Raw genomic sequence first — 22,856 nt, 5'->3', positions numbered from 1 at the left:
GCTGGAGTCGCTGAGGGAATGGAACTAGTAGCATATATGGCTTGGGATTATCTAGAAAATTCCTGTGTCTTTTAGTTGTTTCTTGACCTCTTCTTTTTTGTCTTTGGAAATCTCTTGTTCAACATCTTCTTCACCTACTTATTTACCACTTCTCAGGGTTATAGCTTTCACATTTTTAATTGGATTTTTCTCTGTGTTGCTAAGCAAAGAACCCTATTGTCTCCCCGATATCATGTTTGCTAACTACCCCACTTGCATCTCCAGATTTCTAATTGAAGCCTCTTGGTTATGAAATCTCACATTTGTGCTCTTGATGAAGTCATGAGTAGTGTTGGCAAGTTTTGTGACTATATCTTCCAAATTGGACTTTGTCTCTTATGGTCGTTTGAATCCCGGTGGCGGTCTCGTCACATTCTAATTATTCCATGAAAAATTTGGATGATTGCGCCATCCCAAATTGTACGTATTGGAGTAGTGATTATTTTGTGATCCGTTAAAATTCCCAACAAAGTTAGTATTTTCATTAGGTTGTGCAAAAGTATTACCTACTTGACATTCTGTGCTAACATGTCCTCCACCACAGAAATCGCATGTCATATTTTGAATTTTCATACTTGAAATAGGCATATTATCTATCTTTTTGTTGAGTGCTTCAATTTGTGCAGTAATTGCTCTGAAAGCATCCACCTCATGAACTCCGCTAGCTTTTCGCACTGGTGTTCTCTCAGTAGGCCATTGATAACTATTGGATGCCATCTCCTCTAATAAGTTGTAGGCTTCTTCTGGTATTTTATTACTCATAGTTCCCCTTGCAGCTACATCAATCATAGAATGGAGATTTGTAGTACACCAATTATAAAAAGTTTGTACCTGCATCCATACGGGTGGTCCATGATGTGGGCATATCCTAAGAAACTAATTAAATCTTTCCCATGCTCCATACAATGATTCATTATCCATCTGCATAAAATTAGTAATATCATTACGCTTTTTTGCAGATTTTGCAGGTGGAAAGAACTTATGAGGAAATTTTTGGGTCATATCATTCCATGTAGTGATAGATCCTGCAGGAAGAGAAGAGAGCCAACTTTTAGCTTTATCTCTAAGAGAGAATGGAAATAATCTCAATCTAACAGTATCATTTGAAACTCCATTATATTTAATTATGTCACAGATTTCAAGAAAAGCATCGATGTGAGCGCTTGGATCATCACTTGGTAGCCCACTAAATTGCACTGATTGTTGAAGCATCTGAATTAGTGATGGCTTGATCTCAAAGTTGTTTGCTTGAATTGCAGGTCTCGTAATGCTTGATGTGGTACCCTCAACTGTTGGCGCAGTATAATCTTTCAAGAGTTTATGTTGATTTCTATCATCACCAACTCCCTCCATCTTTTTAATGTGATTTATCTGTTCTCTCAATTGCCTTTTAAATGTACGTTCGATTTCTGGATCAAACTCAACAAGTTTTCCTTGTTGGCTACGTGTTATGCACCAATGTATACTCTGAAAAAAATAAGATAAAAGCTAGATTAAACTTAGAATTATCTGGTATCAATATTAATTAGTATTAAATAAACAATCCCCGGCAACGGCACCAAAAACTTGTTCATAAAATTCTACACGTGTCAACGAACGTGTTGAACAAGTAATACAATGATGAGAAGAGTATCGTCCCACATAGATTGATGATAATAAACCAATTAAATATTAAAAATAGACTAATTCTAAAATTTATCTAACATATCAAACTAGAATTGAAAATAAATAAAAATTGACAATTTTTAAAAACGAAATTTTATAAACTAAAGGCAGATAACCAATTAGATAAACTATGTTAGAGCATCCGATTTCACTATAACTACTAGATATGAATTTAAGATTTTATGCATGCAAGAACAATATCAACATGTGATACCTTACCCAAAAAAAAAACAATATCAACATGTGATAGCGGAATTTTCTAGTCTATTTACTATCCTATCTCTTGGTATAGCAAATTTACTTAGTTTATCAATTCACTGTATTTCTATGTGAATTTAAATAAACATAAGTGCATTAAAGTCTCTGAATATTCTCCGTTTACAATGAATCTTTTGGACCATCTTATCACCGAAGGCTACACAAATAATATGGTATATTTCTATCCATATTTAATTCATGGTTATATATTATAATGAGCAATTGCATATTATCACTTCTCAGTCTCAAACATGCAGATCATGGCCAGTCATTTAAAGGCATTAAGCACAATAATATATAACTCACATGAATGAAATTACTTGCAAAGCATAAAAAGCATGAAATTCGTATCATCATGGTTAGACTACATCGTAGCTCTAACAAAGAAAATTAGAACATAATAGAAGAAAAAATAAAAATATAAATTAAACCAAACATCTTGAATCAAAGAATAAGAATTCTGTCATCACTTTTATCTTCTCTTCAAAATACTTGAAAAACTCTCAGAACACTGAAAATAAAAATAATCTAAAAGAAAACTCGCTGTTCTCCTAAGTTATCTTATTTATATGATAATATTCAAGACTTCTCTCACAAGGTAATTACTTTTTTTTCTCATAAAATTAGGGCATAAATCGCAGAATTCTTAATGTGATATCAACCTTCTAACTCTTCCCTGGGTCACATATTCCTTTCCTTCTTTTTGCCATATTTTCTTTATTTTCTCCATATCTCAATATTATGCATAAACAAGGAAAAATTAAGTAAATAAAAGGAAATCCAAATATATTCTAACAAATATTGCATTATTTATTGCCTAGGGTAGATAAAATAACTCTATTTTTATAGAGTTATCACCGGCACCGACGTATGGAATTTTTCATAATATTTTCAATTTGTTTATTAATTTATTTTTTTTTAATTTTTCCTTCTTTTCTTTTTTCTTAATCCTAGGCCGACGAGGTCATCGGTTGACCCTCGCCAGTCATAGGCGAGGGCCAGTAACCCTCGCATAGTCTGGGTGTGGGGCGACCCTTGCCGGCCGAGGGTTAGAAAAAAATAGAAAAGAAAAAAGAAAAGAAGGAAAAAAAGATAAAAAAAAATTCATAATTTTTTGTAGAAACTTATCCACGTTAGCGATTTCAGACCAAAATTGACTGGGTGGATTTAATTGAAAAAGCGTGAAAAGATTTAAGACTCAGTTAGCACAATTAAAATGTTTAATACTGAATTGCAAAAATACAATAGGTTCAAGATGTTTTTAGTAATTTTCCCTTAACACTTGTGCTGTCCTTATATATTTTTATTTTATACATAAAAGGATATTTCAATCATAATACATTCTTTTTCTTTATTTTTCCACGCTAACATCTTAACAACCGTACAAAATCCTTTCCTTTTTTTTTCCTCCTGTAGTTATCCAGATCCCGCTTTCTCTTCCTAATAACAAATGAGTGTAAATCTAAAAAAACAAATAGAAGTTCTCACATACAATAAGATGTGGCCATGCCCTTTCTCTTGTTACATTCCTAGGTACACAAACTTTTTTATGGGGGTTGTATCAAGAAGACCACGAATGATAGGGGTGATCGATTCCACCTAGGAACTAGACCAGTTCCCAATTTTTAGCAACCGTGGACCGGACCGGTCAGTTTGATCCGGTCCATTCCGATGGAATCGGTAACTATAAGGTTCTTATTTCACATAGAGTGAGCTATCTCCTTATGTAATGTCTACAAGTCCAATGATCTGCTCCGATGGTGTAGAATACCAAGGCATGAGCCAAATACAATGACATTTTATACATAGTGGCATGTAATGCCAACAACTTGGTACATGTCATGATGTTAAACATGTGCAATGTGTACAATGTCACATTATGCATGAGCGTGGAGGAAGCTTTCGTTGTCGGCCAAACCAGGAAAAATAATTCATTCCCTAGCGCTGCAATGAAGTGAAGCTTACTCTACATATATGTGGAAGATAAGGAGAAAATTTTTAAAAAAAATTATTGGAAGGAGATAGCATACTAGCTAGATAAACTTGCGCAATGTGTACACATTGTTCTTGTCTTGAGATAGCATACAAGCTGGATAGACTTGTGTAATGTGTACACAAGTCTAGTATACATGTCTAGCTGGTATATTATCATGTCGTATATGTTGTATGCACATACATAATTTTTTAAAATATTAAAAAATAAATATAACCAGTCCGGTTCGATTCGTTGGTCCGATTCTCACCCTAGAACAAGGAACTTGATCGGTGGCCTTTGGATCCACCCATAATCAGCTCGTTCCCATTGCACACCCCTTATGAATGAGGTAGGTGGCTGACTTGGATTTGGTGGTTACGTTGGTAACCTCACCAAACCAAGCTAACTAATTAACAAGAGCAGTCTGCATCTGTCTACTAATATAGTGGGCTGTCACACTGCGTTCTTTATTTTAATGTGCCGGTACCTATACAGTCTACTCCCCCTTGCTTTCCCTATATCTTTGTCTTCTTTAGAATAAAAGAATACCCTCCGCGTATTTTATGTTTAAGAAATGTCAAGATCCGCAAGAGACTTTTACATCAGAGGTAGGTGGGGATTCCTTATGACCCCTAAAGCGTAAAAAACGTTCGAACAAAGCTGCTTCTTCCTCGAACTTTCGTGGACCCCACACGGAGACCAGCCTGGAAATGGCGACCGGAAACATGAACTTGCGTAGTCTTCGTCTTCCCATTTTCTTTTTTGTCCTCCCTCAAATATTCTCATGGAACCCTTGTCTCAAAAGTGGTACGATCACGTTTTTCTTTAACTTTGGGAAGAAAGTTGCCGCGCTTTCGATTTTATCACGCCCACCTTTGTTGAAGTCTAGCAACGACATGTGAAATTTAACGAATGGAGTAGACGCACTCACAAGCACACTCACAATATAAAATACAACCCAACTTTAATACTCGTTAGATTTTCCACAACAAAAGCTTATGCTGATAAATAAATGGACATCACAAGTATATAAAGTACATAAACACTATAATCAAGAGACTTTGGATATTTTAACGATGTTGGATATTTTAAAGTACATATACTGATTGATTAGAATTGATATCCCAATATTATGTTATCTAAATAGTCATGTTATAAAACCTATAAATAGGCTAATGTTACTCTTGGTCTTAATAAATCTAAATATGCAGAAATTAATCAATACTGTTTTCCCCTTTATTCTTATCGTGGTATCGGAGCTTAGTCAATTCTCAAATCTCCGGGTGCATACCTGAATACATCCCATCGTGTGCCATTCTCTTTTTTAATAACTACTAATATCGCTCTCTCGACATTGATCTTCAACATTGTTCATCTCCTTTGGTGGTGACGTTGGCAACCTACCATGCAACCACACCAACCTCTTTTGCTGTCCTGCGTTTGATTGTGTTAGCCTCTTCTACTGTCCCTGCACCACAACCATGTCAGCAACCACTTCAACTTGTTGTCGCGTAGTCTGCCAAATTGATTTTTCCACCATCAGTTGATCAGATTCCTATATATTTAAACTCTAATTTCACTTGAATTTGAGACAATGTTAGAGATAAATAAGATATTTACTTAGATTCGTCATATCTTTCAGGATTGTGCATATATTATTGTGTATATCCCTGATTGACTAGAATTGATATAATAATATCTTCTTGCCTTAGATAGTCATTTTATAAAAATGTTGATGTACTACTATTCATCACAATAAACAAGAAATACAGAAGTTACTCAATTCTTTTTTCTGGTTTATTCTCGTCTTGGTATCAGTCCACCCGTTAGTCAAATTCCGTTTAAATGTTCATTATCATCTCTCCACCAATCAATTAAACTTTTAGGTTGGCTTTCTAACAAAACCTTCTTCTCTTTCTCACTTTGAAGTCCTAATTGCCTTATAAACAGGGCACAATTGGATTCATCCATTGATAGTCGAAGACATTCATCATTTCATAGCACTCCCGTTGAGCAGAAATTTTTCAAATTTGCATCATTCGTTTTATGTCGTAAGAAAAAGACTCTGTTGGACTTTTATAGCCTTTGTAAGTGCATCATTCTTTAGCTAATTGCTCAGCAGACTTTAAGTTTGAGCCATGTTCTTCAAGATTCTTTTTCTGGTCTCTCTGCCAGCAGTTTTGGCTTACACTCAGGACACCAGTTTCGTGTACAACGGTTTCCAATCAGATGATCTAAGCCTCGATGGGATGGCCTGGATCACCCCCAATGGCCACCTGAATCTGGGCTACAACACCAGACGGCAGAAGGGCCACGCCTTCCATCCCGACCCGGTCTAGTTCAAGAACTCGCTGACCAGCTCCATCTTCTCTTTCTCCACCACGTTCGTCTTTGCAATTCGACCTCAGTTTAAGGCTCTGAGTGGCCATGGGATCGCCTTCGTGGTAGTGCCCCAGAGAGGCCTTCCCAGGTCCTTGCCGAGCAAATACCTTGACATGTTCAACCAAACCAACGACAGAGACCCCAACAATCATGTGTTCGGGGTGGAACTCAACACGCGCCAGGATTTCGAGAATGAGGACATTGACAATCACGTTGGGATCGACTTGAACGCGTTGATATCAGCAAAGTCAGCTCCAGCAGGGTATTATGCCGATGGGGGGAAGTTCAAGAACTTGACTCTAAACAGCGGTAAAGCAATGCAAGTTTGGGTGGACTACGATGGCACGGAAAAGCAGATCAATGTCACATTGGCTCCGATCAATGTGCAAAAGCCAAACACTCCCCTCCTATCTCTTACGCGAGATCTCGCGTCAATTATCAACGAGAAGATGAATGTTGGCTTCTCGTCATCAACTGGTTTGGGGGTCTTGACTTCTCAATATGTTCTCGGTTGGAGCTTCAGGGTAAATGGAGAGGCTCCGGCACTTGCCCTGTCCCAACTTCCTAAGCTTCCTCAGATCGGCAAAAAGGAGACGTCAAAGGTATTGACTACTGGGCTACCATGGGTGGTTCTTTTCGTCATATCAACGCTGATCTTGAGCGTAGTTTACGTGATGAGAAGGAAACGGAAATTTGCCGAGGTGCTCAAAGATTGGGAGAGGGACTATGGCCCCCACCGGTTCAACTACAAAGATCTTTACATTGCGACAAAAGGATTCCAGAACCAAGAGCTATTAGGGACTGGTGGGTTTGGTCGGGTCTATAGAGGAATCTTACCCACATCAAAGATAGAGATCGCGGTGAAGAGGGTCTCCCTTGAATCGAGACAAGGCATGAGAGAATTTGTAGCGGAGATAATCAGCATCGGTCGGCTCCGTCACCGCAACATTGCGTCGCTCCTTGGTTACTGCTGCCGGAAAGGGTAGTTGCTCTTGGTTTACAACTACATGCCCTGTAAAGGGGAGTTGCTCTTGGTTTACGACTACATGCCCAATGGGAGCCTCGACAAGTACCTCTATAACCAACCAAAGGTCACCCTCAATTGGAGGCAAAGATTCAGGGTGATCAAAGGTGTGGCATCTGGGCTGCTTTATCTGCACGAAGGGTGGGAGCAAGTGGTGATCCACAGGGATATAAAGGCGAGCAACATCTTGCATAGATGCTGACTAAAATGGAAGACTTGGAGATTTTGGGCTTGCGAGACTAAACGACCATGGAACCGACCCTCAAAGGACTCACGTGGTAGGAACGCTCGGTTATCTCGCCCCTGAGCACACGTGAACTGGCAAGGCCACTAGGAACACCAATGTGTATGCCTTCGGAGCTTTCTTGCTCGAGGTTGCCTGCGGGAGAAGGCCAATAGAGCTTCGGGACGCGGAGGACGTGATATTGGTGGACTGGGTATTTTCTTGCTGGGATAGAGGTGCAATTCTTGAGGCAAGAGATCCGAAGTTGGGGGCGGAGTTTGTGGCAGAAGAGATGGAGTTGGTGCTGAAACTCGGGTTGACGTGTTCCCACTCCGACCCGTTGATGAGGCCAAGCATGCGTCAAGTTTTGCAGTACTTGGAGGGGGATCTTCCAATGCCGGAATTGTCGTCCATCGGCAGCAGGTTCACATTCGGTCATCACGAAGGTTTTGATGATTTGGCCATGTCTCCGTTCTCCATGGACAAGGCATTTATGCAATCATTTCTGTCGCAGAATCGATTCTCTCATGTGGGCGATGAGCCTCGTGGTTTGGTTTCTAAATTTATTCCATCCTCTTATTTTCCATATGGCTCAAATTGGCTGCCGCGCCGGCAGCCGGAACTGGCTGCTGCTCCCGTGCGTCGTTCACTGATTGGCGCACTCTGTTATTGTTCTGTAAGCCTAATCACACCACATCATTCCCCACATCACCAAATAAAAAAACATTTTTCTCTCTCCTTACTCTGTTTTTCCTTTACTCCCTCTCAGTTGATTTCCTTTTTGTTTTTGCTGCACTGCAACTATCTCGTTTCTCTCCCCCGTTCGGAAACCGAGTGCCATCACAGTACTTGTCGTCGCCATCTCTCGAAGCCGCATTGGTCGCCGGCATCACTTAAGCACCAAGATGGCAAGCTCTCTGTCTTTTTGTTCCACCGTGAAATCGTAGCTCAAGAGAGAGAAGAGGGAGGATCTGGAAATGGTCATGACGGGGTTATGGGGCTCGTGGACGTGGACGTGGCTATGGCGGTTGACGAAGGTGGTGCTGACCTCAGAGAGAGAGAGAGAGAGAGAGAGAAAGAGAGAGTGGGGTGGTGGCCATGGTCTCGAGTTGCTGCAGATCAAGAGAGGGGAAGAGGTGGAAGACAAAAACGACCGAACAGAGAGAGAAGAAGAAAGAGAGAGACGTGAGGTTAGAGGATAGGGTTTTCTACGTATTCGCTTGGCGAGTCCTTGACGCAATGTACGTCGTGGCCCTCCGAATTTGACTGGCTCGAGGCTAGGTGAATGTTAAACTTCTCGTGGCGCATTATCATGCATATGGTGCAATTCCTTTCCTGAAAGCTGAATAAACAGATTAACGTAGCCTCGGAGTCTAAGTTTGCGCAAGTTCAATGTTCGAAAACCGAATTCGTGGTATACACATAAACTACTAGGAATTAGAAGATGAATGAACGTCCCCATTTAGTGGTAATTAGAGGACGAGTTTATGAATTTTATCTTAATAAAATCTAGTGACGGGCACGGGCGAGGTGTTTGGCCTTTGCAGGGCAACGGGGCTGCGCTGAGCATCCTAGAATTAATTTTTTTTTTAAAAAGCAACTATTACCACGATTGTTTGACAATTTTTATTGTTTTTCTTAAATAAAGAATAACCTTGGGACCTAAGCATGTCCTTAAATTGCTTCATCTTGGGCCTCGTCTCGACCACGCTCCAGGATGTGACGCAACTAGAGGGTATTCCTCCTTCTAAAGAAGACAAAGATATGTGAGAAATTGGGAATGCGAGGCGTGCAAGTACCAGTACATTAAAATAAAGAACGCATCTATGGAGCTCGCCTCACAAGATGGGAATAGGCCGCGGAGGCCCTCGTAGCAGCGAAATCTCCCTTCCTTTGGTAGGTTACTTCATAAAACCTTCACAAATTAGTTAACGCGGAACAATATGGGGATGAAAAGTCCCACGTTGCTTGCCTAGAACTATAAGTCTTTCAAAGCTTGCATCTTCCATAAAAGCAAAACTTGTTAGGAGAAGGGATTGTTTGGAGGTTTTAGGACTCGAATTTTATAATTTTATGAAAGTATATTGAATCATGGATTCTTTGAAACGGCCCAAGCATTTTGCTGGGCCAACACTGACACTGAGAGGCAAGAGCTAGGGGAGCGAATGAGATTAGATATCCTAGTAGTCCTAGTTGTAAACAATGGATACTAGGCATTATGCGTATCAACCCGTGCAGTGTTGTAGCTAACGCGTCAAGTATCTTGCCTAGGGAGTATGTTCGCAAGAATGAAACTCAAAAGAATTGGCGATTGTTTCATATATTTATACCAAAAATTACAGAAAATTTAATAAACCAAATAAAAATTCATTTCTTTCTAAAAGTGTGCACGGGTTAATCAATAGGGCGAGCAGGGCTGACCCCCTGGAACCGGTAAGGTGGACAATTTATGCCTCACTTATGTTACTTTAGGAATGAGAATCTACTGTTAGAATTTCCATGTTTGCAAAGATCCAGTTTCAAGATAAATCTTATATTCTAATATGAGAGGTGTAGCATTGACCTCGAGCAATTCAATTTTGAGCTTCACGAAACAAAGTGTTGATGCACTACTTATAAGGTGTTGTCTTACGTTGATATGTTACAGACTTCTTGAGATACATAAAATTTTAATAGGATAGTTGCATAAATTGACAAAACTAAGTATCACATTCAACGATACAAGTTTCTATTCATACCATGCGGATAAATATTGATTAACCCCACATTTTATTGGAAGCCCGAAACTTCATAGATAAGCCCAATTCATGCATTATTATATATTGTTTTTCTCTCTCATCTCGCCTATGTCTAACTTAATAATTGGATGGTCCTCCTGAGGAAAAACCCAGGAGGACATTCTCTCATTGTGGTGCACAGTTCCGACCACCGGAGAAGCTCTTCATCATCAAACACCGACCGAATACAATTGGAGCCGTCCATCCAAAACCGATATGGCTAAAATAAATGGGCTCTACGTTGATGGTGGCAAAGGGCTTCTCTTAAGAAGGCTTGAATCTTGAAGCTCAAGGTGGTTAATCGAAGCGACGGCTTATCAGAAAATCATAAACTATTTCAAGTAACTTGTTGAATGCAATGGATCTGAGGGTTTGTTTGACCTATGTAAGTATACAAGCGAGACGATGTAAGCCCTCTCATAAGTAAATCTTCAATCCCGATCTTGAACCTTCCCGCTCAGTTTCTGTCTCTCTCTCATCTTCAATTCTTCATCCTCTTCTTTTCCCATTCTCACTTAACCATCAGAGGTTCTTCCTGTGGAAATTCCCAGGAGGCTTCTTCATTTTCTGGTGTGCAAATCCATTTTACGTGAAGAACCTACCAGCTTGAAGTTTGATTTGGATTCACGCATAAATCACATACCACCTACAATAGGGTAGAACTCAAAACAAATTCAAATTTATACATTGTAAACGTACAGCATTAAAACTTATTATGACCAAAATTTCAGCTCAATCAGACCACGAATCAACCTCCGACTTTAGCATCAGATACTTCCTCAAACCTAGATTTTCTGCTTTCTCTTTCTCTCTTGTTACTGCATCTCAAAAAACATTCTTTTTTTGTGACTACGTCATAGTAATAGTGAGAAACCCTATTTCTCCATATGAATAGATATATGGGCTCAAGTCTTGAGCTTGTAATTCATTAGGCTTCCTCCAGATGGGAGTGAATCCAGCCAACAAATCTCCCCTCATGACGATGTGGAGGGATTCACCATCCTTGCTATAAATCGGCAATGTTCAAGCTTCTCCCTTGGTAGAGTTTTCCTTATCATATCGGAACCATTATGGTCCATATGGATTTTCTCAAGTTCCAACAACTTTTTATCTAGAACATCCCTTATCCAATGATATCTAACGTCAATGTGTTTCGATCTAGAATGAAAAGATGAATTCTTACCAAGATGAATCGCACTTTGGTTGTCACAGAATAACGCATACCTCTTTTGCTTGAATCCAAGTTCTTCCAAGAACTTCTTCAGCCATAGTAACTCTTTACTAGCTTATTTCATCGCAATAAATTCAGCTTCAGTTGTAGAAAGAGCAACACACTTCTACAACCTTGACTTCTATGACACAACCCCACTGGCAAAGGAAATCAAATAACCAGAAGTAGATTTACGAGTATCAATAGTTTCAGCCAAGTCAGAATCTATGTATCCAACAACTCAAGTTTCCTGATCCTGAAACTGAATTTCAAATTGGAAGTTCCCCAAAGATACCTCATAATCCACTTCACTGTCTTCCAGTTCTCTATACCCAAATTTGATAAATAACTACTAACAGCGACAAATGCATGCGCCAAGTTTGGCAGTATACATACCATCGTACACATCAAGCTTCCTACAGCCGATACATATGGAACACTTTCCATGTCCTTCTTCTCTTTATCAGTCGTGGGCCTTTGCTTCGTATTCAACTTAAAGTGGGCAGCAAGAGAAGTGCTAACCACTTTAGCCTTGTCCATGTGAAATTTTTGAAGAATCTTCTCAATGTACTTCTCTTGTGACAAGAACAACTTCTTAGCATTTTTGTCCCGAGTAATTCTAATGCCAAAAATATGCTTCGCCGGGCCCAAGTTTTTCATGGTAAAAGACTTGCTCAACTATTTCTTTAATAACTCAATTCGTGAAGCATTCCTATCGATAATCAACATATCATCAACATAAAGCAAGAGAATAACAAAATCATCATCAGAAAATTTTTGGACAAACACACAGCTATCCGAGGAAGTCTTCTTATAGCCCTACTCTATCATAATCAAGGTAAACTTTTTGTACCACTATCTCGATGCTTGCTTTAGACCATAAAGACTCTTCTTTAGTTTGCACACATAACCCTATTTTCCTTTCACTTTGAAATCCTCTGGTTGTTCCATGTATATCTCTTCCTCCAAGTCACCATGTATGAATGCTGTTTTGACATCCATCTACTCAATTTCCAAGTCTAGGTTAGCTGCCAAGCCTAGAACCACACGGATAGAAGACATTTTTACCACCAGAGAATATATATCATCAAAGTCAATACCCTTTCCTTGACCAAATCTCTTAACAACCAATCTAGCTTTATATCGTGGTTGTAAAGTATGTCCATCTTGTTTTAACCTATACACCTACTTGTTCTTCAAAGCTCTTTTACTTTTAGGCAACTTCACCAGCTCAAAAATATGATTATTATAAAGTACTGCATTTCATCTTGCATGGCATCAAACCATTTGCTTTTGCATTCATCTTGAATAGCTTTTGCATAACACTTGTAACTAAATTTTCGGCAAAAGGACACTATAAGTGACATAACTTGTGTACGGCGCTCACTTTGGTGCCATAACTTTTTCGGATCACTTTGGTGCCAAGTCGGAGAAAAACGATCACTTAAGTGTTATAACTTTTTTGGATCACTTGCTAAAATTTTGAAAAACGATCACTTAAGTGCTAAAATTTTTGAAAAACGATCATTTAAGTGCAAAAATTTTTGAAAACGATCACTTAAGTGTCAATCTCCGAAACTCCGCGAGCCACGTCGCTTCAGAAATTAATAAAAAAATGCAACGTCGATTTCGAAAAATTGTATACGACCGGAGTTGGCACTTAAGTGATCGTTTTCAAAAATTTTAGCACTTAAGTGATCGTTTTCAAAATTTTAGCACTAAAGTGATCCAAAAAGTTATGGCACTAAAGTGAGCGCCGTACACAAGTTATGGCACTTGTAGTGTTCTTTGCCCTAAATTTTCGATCATTTTCCCGGGATTCATGAAATGAATATTTTGGCCAATACACCTATAGTAAGGTCTCACCCGGAACCGCGCATTTACGGGATATTGACCTTAGGGGTAAGGCCATTACGGGATTGAGTTCGCACGAACAAAGAGCTCGACCTTGGTTCGACCTTCGATCATAAGGATTGATGAGGGAATGTTTTGGGCCAACAGAGAGCGATCTATTTGATTGATCGTGTCCAAAGGGAACTAGCGATAAACTCTTACAATTACATGATAATCGAGGTCGCCTTGGTTCGAGCAAACTTAAACGTGATTTGACTTAGTGTCGATCATGGGTCGAGAGTACGTAATCCCAGAGAGCCACCTGTTAGCAAGAGATAAACTAAAGTGGTGATTGTTCGATTATAGTCATTTCTTGAAATTCGGGCTTGGGAATCGAGAATTTTGAAAGTGATAATTTTGAGCAGCTGATGGCGTTTTTGGTTTGGCCAACCTTGGGGCCACTCATTTTTGCAAAAAAATGAATTTCGGTCCGGGACCGAAAAAATGACCATTTTGCCCCTGGGCTATTTTGGGGTATTTCGAATTTTGGCCAATTTTGGAGATTAAATTATGGATTAAATTAATTATTGTTTCAGCCCAATAATGCCAATTTAGTTGGACCAAATTATCCCTAGTTAAGTTGATGTGGATTAATGTGAGCCAAGTATTAAGGGGCAAAGTTGGAATTTTGAAAATTGGGTCAAACTTCCTTGGACCAAATTTATTAGCTTTGTTTCTTGCTCATCACTTCACCGGCCTCTTCTCCTTCTCTCTCTCTCTCCCGAAATTCTCTCTCTCTCGTTTCCTTACCGTGATCGTCGCCGCCGAAGAGCACCGCCGGCCGCCGTTTGCCGCCACCGCTGCTGCTGTTCCGGTCATTCCAGCCCTCTGTCCAGCCTTGTTTGTCTCGCTTTTTAAGGGAAGTGACTTCCCAAACTCTCCCTAGGATTTTGGGTATTGTAGGACGTGTTTAGAGCTCGGTTTAGGAGATTTGTGTGGTTGTTTTGGGACTTGGAGTAAGGCTAGATGTTCGATAGTCGTGGACTGAATTGAGGGGTGGAAATATGAGGTTTGAGAGGTTCAGATAAGGCCGTGATTATATGGAACGATTACGGTTTGAATCCGTGAGGTTTGGTGTGATTCTCAGATTTGTGATTACTGTACCTGTCCGGTTTGCTATTTTTGTGGAGAATTTTGGGGGCTGAATTTGAGAAAGTTTTCTTCATGAAAGTTTCTCCCCACATCTTGAAGTATAACATATTTTAAATTTGAAATTTTTAGAGGCCATTTGGATTGCACGAAAACCCATTTTCAGACCGTATTAAAACTGCCCGGAATACTGTTCATCCCGACCTTCCTGTCTTGCCGAATTTTTATAAAATTTTCCAGATCTATTTTCAATAAACTTCATTCACAAAAGTTGTTGATGACTTTCTTTTCTATGACATATAAAAATTTCAAAGCTTTTCAAGGTGATTTGGGTATTGAAAGAAACATGTTTTGAGGACAAAACAGTATGTTAGAGCGAACTGATTTTGGTCTGATTTCGAGGGACAAAAAGGCACGGTTGTAGATTGAACCGGGTTTCGTGTTCTTCATAAGAAATGTTTATTAAGATATTTTTTTATGATATATCCAATATTTAGAATTTTTAGAGTTCAATTACTATTTATTTTGATGGGATTTCGGTCACTGTGTAAACTGCCCAGATTTACCATGATTCTATGGATATTCATTTTTATGAGCGGAATGGTAAGGGTGTCGAGGTTGAATAGTTGCTGCCCTTGTGACGGGAATTGATGCCTGAATGTGTATTTGCGTGTTCTAGGGGCTAAATTGAAATGGTTGAATTGGGTGCATTGAATTAATGTTCGGGTATGTGTGATTGTGTGATGGTGAAATGTATGTGGGGCATGTGATTGTGTGGCGGTGTGATATGTGTGGCTGCGTGGCTTGTGTGGTATGATGATACAAGATGATTGGAATGGCTAGAAAAGTGGTACCCTGAGGCGTGTTCGTTTACGCGGGGTAGGTTCCGTCCTGAGGTGTGTTCGTTTACGCGGGACGATGCCGTCCCTGACGAGGTGACGATGCCCGGCACGACGGGGTGACGATCCCTAACGAGGTCAGAAGACCGTTGGCTTGATGCATTTTACGCGGGCACGGTAGTGGTGGAAAAGTTGAGAATGAGCTGAAGTTGGTTTGACATGTGAGAATTGATGCATGGCATGAGTTCGTGTGCGAGTGTGGTTGGTATCGTGTATTATGGTGCTCGACTATGGGGTAAAAACTGCTAGGCATGGTATCAGACATGCCCAGGTGGGTTTTACCTTATAATCGAGGCACGCGCAACTATGATGTATTACTGTGGTATGTTGGCTGTGTTGTTATCTAACATGTAGGAACTTGTATGATGGATCCCAGGTAGGATTGTCTGTGTTTGTTAGTATGGTTGATTGCTGTGTGTTATGCGTGTTTCGTCTGGCGGTACGTGAGACCCTATGTGAGGTTTGGGGTTATATACTTATTGAGATTCATCTCACGGTTGTATAACCACCACTTTCAGACCCCCAGCCTTAAACCCAGGAGGCCCACCTCCTCTTTTTGGAGTTTAAGGAGCCGCCATGGTGCCCAGTGGAGCTGCAGATGATCTTCCGGGGGCTTGAGCTAGAAGACGCGGGAGCAGAAGGGAAGAGGGCGACCCGTAGGTTTCCCCTAGGGTATTTTAGGGGTTCGTAGAATAGGTCTGATCAATTACCTTTCGACAGTTAGGTCAACCTATAGTGAAGTTCAGTCAACCAAACCATCTGATCTTTTATTATATCGGTGGTTACGGATGCTAGTTTGCTAAATATGTTTGTAATACGATGTTTGAATGTTTTGTGTAATGGCAATATATATTAATGAAGGTGTTGTTCTTTGATTTTCCTATTGATTTACCCCCTCGTCGTCTTTATAGTCAGGGGTTTTATATATTCGCTTCCACATGTGTTTTTGATATTTGGGTTGGGTCGGCGACGTTCCTGGGACATCGCAACTATTCGACCAGAGTGGGATGTCGCGAGCTCGATGGGGGTTTGGGGTGTGACATCCCCGTTTGAATTGGTATCAGAGCAAGATTAGCTCGATATCGGCATGGTCGAGACCTGAAGTGATAAGGAACGACGACTTCGGGGTAGTTAGTTAGGGAGCCCTTTGTAGATTGTATGTTTATGTTGGTTATGCATGTCCTGTGAATACGCGCTTGTGATTGCTGAGTGGTTTATTGTGGTTGTGATATTGATTGAGACGAAGGTGCGACAGGACTTGAGGTGAGTACGAGAACCCTGTTGGTTGCTTGGTGATGTGGGCTTGAGGTTATGTGATTGGTTGGGTGTTGGGTGTCGAGTGTTGGTTAGTGAGTTTTATGCCTAGGGATTTGGACTCATAGAGTTGGCCTAGGTCCTTAATACTCGTATGGAATTATAGCAGGTAAGAGAGTAGTAGGAAGCTGATACAATGAGTAGCGAAGGAAAAGGTGTAGGAAGAGTCCCAATAAGGGGCACAGGAAGAGTAATAAGAGGTGGAGATTGTGCTCGAGCTAGAGCTGTAGAGGACCTCGGTATAGGTGCTAGAGTGGTAGAAAACCCGAGAGTTGATGTTAGAGCTGCAGTAGACCCCAGAGCTGATGTTAGGCCTACGGAAGATCCGCGTATGGAAGGAGTTCTTAGGGTGTTAGAAAGGATTGGGAATATGTTGGACAGGCAAGCTTAAGAGTGAGAGAATGCGACCATAACAGCTGCTGAGGCTGCAGCTGCTGTAGTTAATGAGAGTGCTGATAATGGAAATGGGAACCGACAAATGCATCAAATAGTAAAGCAATTTCTGAAATTGAAACCACCCAAGTTTGAAGGAGTAGGAGATCCGAAGGCTGCTTCTAAATGGGTTGAGGAGTTGGAAAAGGCTTTCGCGTTATTGGGGTGTACTGAAGCGGAGAAAGTGACGCTAGCAGTGTACTAGCTTTAGGGTAATGCAAACGACTGGTGGAAAGCCACGCGAGGCCGAGTGTTCCCGGCAGGTGTGGATTAGAATTGGATAGCCTTCGTTCAGGCTTTTAATGAGAAGTATTTCTCGGTAAGTGCTCGAGAAAGAAAGATGACAGCTTTTCTTAGGTTGCAGCAGAATCAAATGACTGTAGATCAATATGAGGCAGAATTTGCCAGGCTGTCTAAGTTCGCGCCAAGAATGGTAGAACATCCTGAGGATAAGGCGCGAAGGTTTCGAGATAGATTGAGGGCTGACATTCGCATCCAAATGTTACTGGTGAATTTGAGGACTTATGAGGAATTGTATGAGAGGGCTCAGATTATCGAGCAGGATATGACAGATAGAGCCGCTGCATCTGGATCACAGTATACCTCGGCCGGGGACGATCGTCAGCAAGGGAAAGGCCGATGATGGAAAACCAACGTTTTGTCCCTTCGGCAAGAAGGAATATCAGGAAACCGGCACATTCGTCTAATTCATCCTGTAGACGATGTGGGAGACATCACGAGAGTGGTCCCTGCCAAAGTGTGACTGGAGCATGCTTTGGGTGTGGTGGAAGGGGACATCACATAAGGAATTGCCCAAATTTTCAGGTTCGACCACCCCCGTTAGTGCAGACACCTCGGATTGGGAATCCGACTAGTGCAGCCCTGCCATCTAGTTCGAATAGGCTGCCGGCACAAGGACGAATGTACACCCTAACGCGGAAGGGAATTGAGAATATGCTAGGCGAAAGTACAGGTATGGTTTCTCTGCATAATTATGTGGCATTTGTTTTACTGATTTGGGGGCGTTACACTTGTTTGTATCTGCTTGATTTGTTAAATTGGCTGGATTGGAAATCGTTTTATTGGAAGTGCAAGTGTGTGTGATAGTACAATTGAGGAATAAGATATGCATGTCGTTAGGATACTTAGACTGTAAAATTTTGATAGGATAGATTTGGCTTTTTGATACGGTTGTGGGCATGAATTGGTGAGTTAAATAGAATGTTGTAATGGATTGCAACAACAGGGTGATTCAATTTAGTCTGGCTAGACACCCTAGAGTTGAATTGATAGGGAGTCGAGGATGGAATTTGAAAGTTTTGGTGGATGACGTGCATGCCCGGTGATTTGGAGCTTAAGAAGGGATTTTGTTGGGAATTTATAGGAGCAGTTATAGTATTCATCTGGGAGCACGAAATTATGCCAGAAATTTTGGTAGCATTATTGAAGGGATGAAGTGGGAAAAAAGAGGATTGAAACATCATCACTCCCCCAATTGTTGGATGGCTGAGGATAGTTGTAAATTTTGAGGACGAAATTTTTATTAAGGGGAAGAATTGTAACGGTCTGAATTTTCGATCATTTTCCCGGGATTCATGAAATGAATATTTTGGCCAATGCACCTATAGTGAGGTCTCACCCGGAACCGTGCATTCACGGAATGCTGACCTTATGGGTAAGGCCATTACGGGATTGAGTTCGCATGAATAAAGAGCTCGACCTTGGTTCGACCTTTGATCATAAGGATTGATGAGAGAATGTTTTGGGCCAACAGAAAGCGATCTATTTGATTGATCGTGTCCAAAAGGAACTAGCGACAGACCCTCGCAATTACATGATAATCGAGGTCGCCTTGGTTCGAGCAAACTTAAATGTGATTTGACTTAGTGTCGGTCACGAATCGAGAGCGCGTAATCCCAGAGAGCCATCCGTTAGCAAGAGATAAACTAGAGTCGGGATTGTTTGATTTTAGTCATTTTTTGAAATTCGGGCCCGGGAATCGAGAATTTTGAAAGTGACAATTTTGAGCGGTTGATGGCGTTTTTGGTTTGGCCAATCTTGGGGCCACCCATTTCTGCAAAAAAATGAATTTCGGTCCGGGACCAGAAAAATGATCATTTTGTCCCTAGGCTATTTTGGGACATTCCGAATTTTGGGCAATTTTGGGGATTAAATTAATTATTATTTCAGCCCAATAATGCCAATTTAGTTGGACCAAATTACCCATAGTTAAGTTGATGTGGATTAATATGAGCCAAGCATTAAGGGGCAAAGTTGGAATTTTGGAAATTGGGTCAAACTTCCTTGAACCAAATTTATTAACTTTGTTTCTTGCTCATCACTTCACAGGCCACTTCTCCTTCTCTCTCTCTCTCCCGAAATTCTCTCTCTCTCGTTTCCTTGCCGTGAGCGCCGCCGCCAGAGAGCACCGCTGGCCGCCGTTTGCCACCGCCGCCACTGTTGTTCCGGTCATTCTAGCCCTCTGTCCAGCCTTGTTTGTCTCGCTTTTTAAGGTAAGTGACTTCCCCAAACTCTCCATAGGATCTCGGGTATTGTAGGACATGTTTAGAGCTCGGCTAGGAGATTTGTGTGGTTGTTTTAGGACTTGGAGTGAGGCTGGATGTTTGATAGTTGTGGACTGAATTGAGGGGTGGAAATATGAGGTTTGAGAGGTTCGGATAGGGCCGTGATTATATGGAACGATTACGGTTTGAATCCGTGAGGTTTGGTGTGATTCTCGGATTTGTGACTACTGTACCTGTCCGGTTTGCTATTTTTGTGGAGAATTTTAGGGGCCGAATTTGAGAAAGTTTTCTTCATGAAAGTTGCTCCCAACATCTTGAAGTATAACACATTTTAAATTTGAAATTTTTAGAGGCCATTTGGATAGCACGAAAACCCATTTTCAGACCGTATTAAAACTGCCCGGAACACTGTTCATCCCGACTTTCCTGTCTTGCCGAATTTTTATAAAATTTTCCAGATTTATTTTCAATAAACTTCCTTCACAAAATTTGTTGAGACTTTCTTTTCTATGACATATAAAAATTTCAAAGCTTTTCAAGGTGATTTGGGTGTTGAAAGAAACATATTTTGAGGACAAAACAGTCTGTTAGAGCGAACTGATTTTGGTCTTATTTTGAGGGATAAAAAGGCGTGGTTGTAGATTGAATCGGGTTTTGTATTCTTCATAAGAAATGTTTATCAAGATGTTTTTTATGATATATCCAAAATTTAGAATTTTTGGAGTTCGATTACTATTTATTTTGATGGGATTTCGGTCATTATGTAAACTGCCTAGATTTACAATGATTCTATGGATGTTCATTTTTATGAGCGGAATGGTGGGGGTGTCGAGGTTGAATAATTGCTGCCCTCGTGATGGGAATTGATGCCTGAATGTGTATTTGCGTGTTCTAGGGACTGAATTGAAATGGTTGAATTAGGTGCATTGAATTAATGTTCGGGTATGCGTGACCGTGTGGTGTGATTGTGTGATGGTGAAATGTATGTGAGGCATATGATTGTGTGGCGGTGTGATATGTGTGGCCGCGTGGCTTGTGTGGTATGATGATACGAGATAATTGGAATGGTTGGAAAAGTGGTATCCTGAGGCATATTCGTTTACACGGGGTAGGTTCCGTCCTGAGGCATGTTCGTTTACGCAGGACAATGCTGTCCTTGACGAGGTGACGATGCCCGGCCCGACGGGGTGACGATGCCTGACGAGATCTGAAGACCGTTGGCCTGATGCGTTTTACGCGGACGCAGTAAATAAGAAAAGTGAGAGGGTAGGATTCCGTCCTGAGGCATGTTCGTTTACGTGGGACAATGCCGTCCCTGACGAGGTGATGATGCCTGGCCCGATGGGGTGACGATGTCTGATGAGGTCAAAAGATCGTTGGCCTGATGCGTTTTACGGGGGCGCAGTAGTGGTGGAAAAGTTGAGAATGAGCTGGAGTTGGTTTGACGTGTGAGAATTGATGCATGGCGTGAGTTTGTGCGCGAGTGTGATTGGTATCGTGTATTGTGGTGCTCAACTATAGGGTAAAAACTGCTAGGCATGATATGGGACGTGTTTTTCTTATAATCGAGGCACGAGCGCAACCGTGATGTATTACCGTGGTATGTTGGCTATGTTGTTATCTAACGTGCGGGAACATGCATGATGGATCCCAGTACGAATCACGTCTGTTTTGTTAGTATGGTTGATTCTTTGTGTGTTATGCGTGTTTCGTCTAGCGGTACGTGATAGCCTATGTGGGGTTTGGGGTTATAAACTTATTGAGATTCGTCTCACGGTTGTATAACCACCACTTTTAGACCCCGACCTTAAACCTAGGAGGCCCACCTCCTCTTTTTGGAGTTTGAGGAGCCGCCATGGTGCCCGGTGGAGCTGCAGATGATCTTCCGGGGCTTGAGCTAGAAGACGGGAGCGAGAAGGGAAGAGGGCGACAGTAGGTTTCCCTAGGGTATTTTAGGGGTTCGTAGAATAGGTCTGATCAATTGCCTTTCGACAGTTAGGTAGACCTATAGTGAAGTTCAGTCAACCAAACCATCTGATCTTTTATTATATCGGTGGTTATGGATGCTAGTTTGATAAATATGTTTGTAATACGATGTTTGAATGTTTTGTAATGGCAATATATATTAATGAAGGTGTTGTTCTTTGATTTTCCTGTTGATTTACGCCCTCGTCATCTTTATAGTCGGGAGTTTTATATATTCGCTTCCTTGCATGTGTTTCGATGTACGGATTGGGTCGGCGGCGTTCTGGGGCGTCGCAACTATTCGACAAAGTGGGATGTCGCGAGTTCAATAGTGGTTTGTGGGCGTGACAACATATCTCCCTATGTTTTATTTGGTTTCTAATCAACTTACCATAAATTATAGAGCATAAAAACTTTTCATGTTAAAAACTTAAACTCTAAGTTGCGAATTTATGAGAAATTTTAGGTCGCACACCCCCTCGTCATCTTTATAATTTTATATCTGGTGGAAGGTCGTCGCAACTATTCGACGGTGGATGTCGCGAGCTCAATAGTGGTTCGGGGCGTGACAACACTCTAGTTCACTTTACTCCCTAAAAAATATAATCTTTTCCGCTAAATATGGTGGAAGGTCGTCGGTCTCTAACGGATCTCCGTTGGAGCATCTAATGGAGCTTTTGGTTCAAAAATGGTATCATCTATCTCAACATGTTATGGAATATGTGCACGTGCATCGTCTGGGCTGTTCCTCATCAACTTGTGTAGGAATATGTGTGCGAGGAACTAGATCCAAGTCAATCAAGTCATCGCTAACCTATGGCACTGAAATCATCTCTAATTTCTCAATTTCTTGTATTGTCTGATCTTCCATAAACACAACATTTTTGCTTTTTACAATTTTCTTCTCAACTGGATCATAGAACTTGTAGCCAAACAAATCCCGTCCATAGCCAATGAATATGCATTGTCGTATTTTCACATCAAGTTTAGACCTCTCATCTTTGGGAATATGCACAAATGCCTTGCACCCAAAGACATACAAATAATCATAAAAAACATCTTTGCATGTTTAAACTCTATCAGGAATATCAAACTCTAAAGGAACACATTGAGTAAGATTTAATACATGTGCAACTGTACTTAAAGCTTCACCCCAAAGGGATCTCGGTAGCTTTGCTTGTGAATG

At 40.9% G+C, this 22,856-nt stretch overlaps 1 non-coding gene and 1 pseudogene across 1 annotated transcript; both read left to right on the top strand.

Moving 5' to 3' along the window:
- The first annotated feature begins 886 nt into the window (after positions 1–886).
- Positions 887–990, top strand: LOC115662163 (small nucleolar RNA R71). Its single transcript, XR_004003211.2, has one exon. It is a non-coding gene; the product is annotated as a small nucleolar RNA R71 (small nucleolar RNA).
- A 4,970-nt stretch (positions 991–5,960) lies between these two features.
- On the top strand, positions 5,961–8,106 carry LOC115662441 (L-type lectin-domain containing receptor kinase IV.1-like; annotated as a pseudogene).
- Positions 8,107–22,856: the final 14,750 nt, after the last annotated feature.

The sequence above is a fragment of the Syzygium oleosum genome, unplaced genomic scaffold, assembly GCF_021117445.2.
Source record: "Syzygium oleosum isolate NSW1041296 unplaced genomic scaffold, Sole_v2.1 Sole_v2.09, whole genome shotgun sequence".
Lineage (NCBI taxonomy): Eukaryota > Viridiplantae > Streptophyta > Magnoliopsida > Myrtales > Myrtaceae > Syzygium > Syzygium oleosum.
Note: the sequence above shows the minus strand (reverse complement) of the source record. Positions and strands in the feature narration are given on the sequence as shown.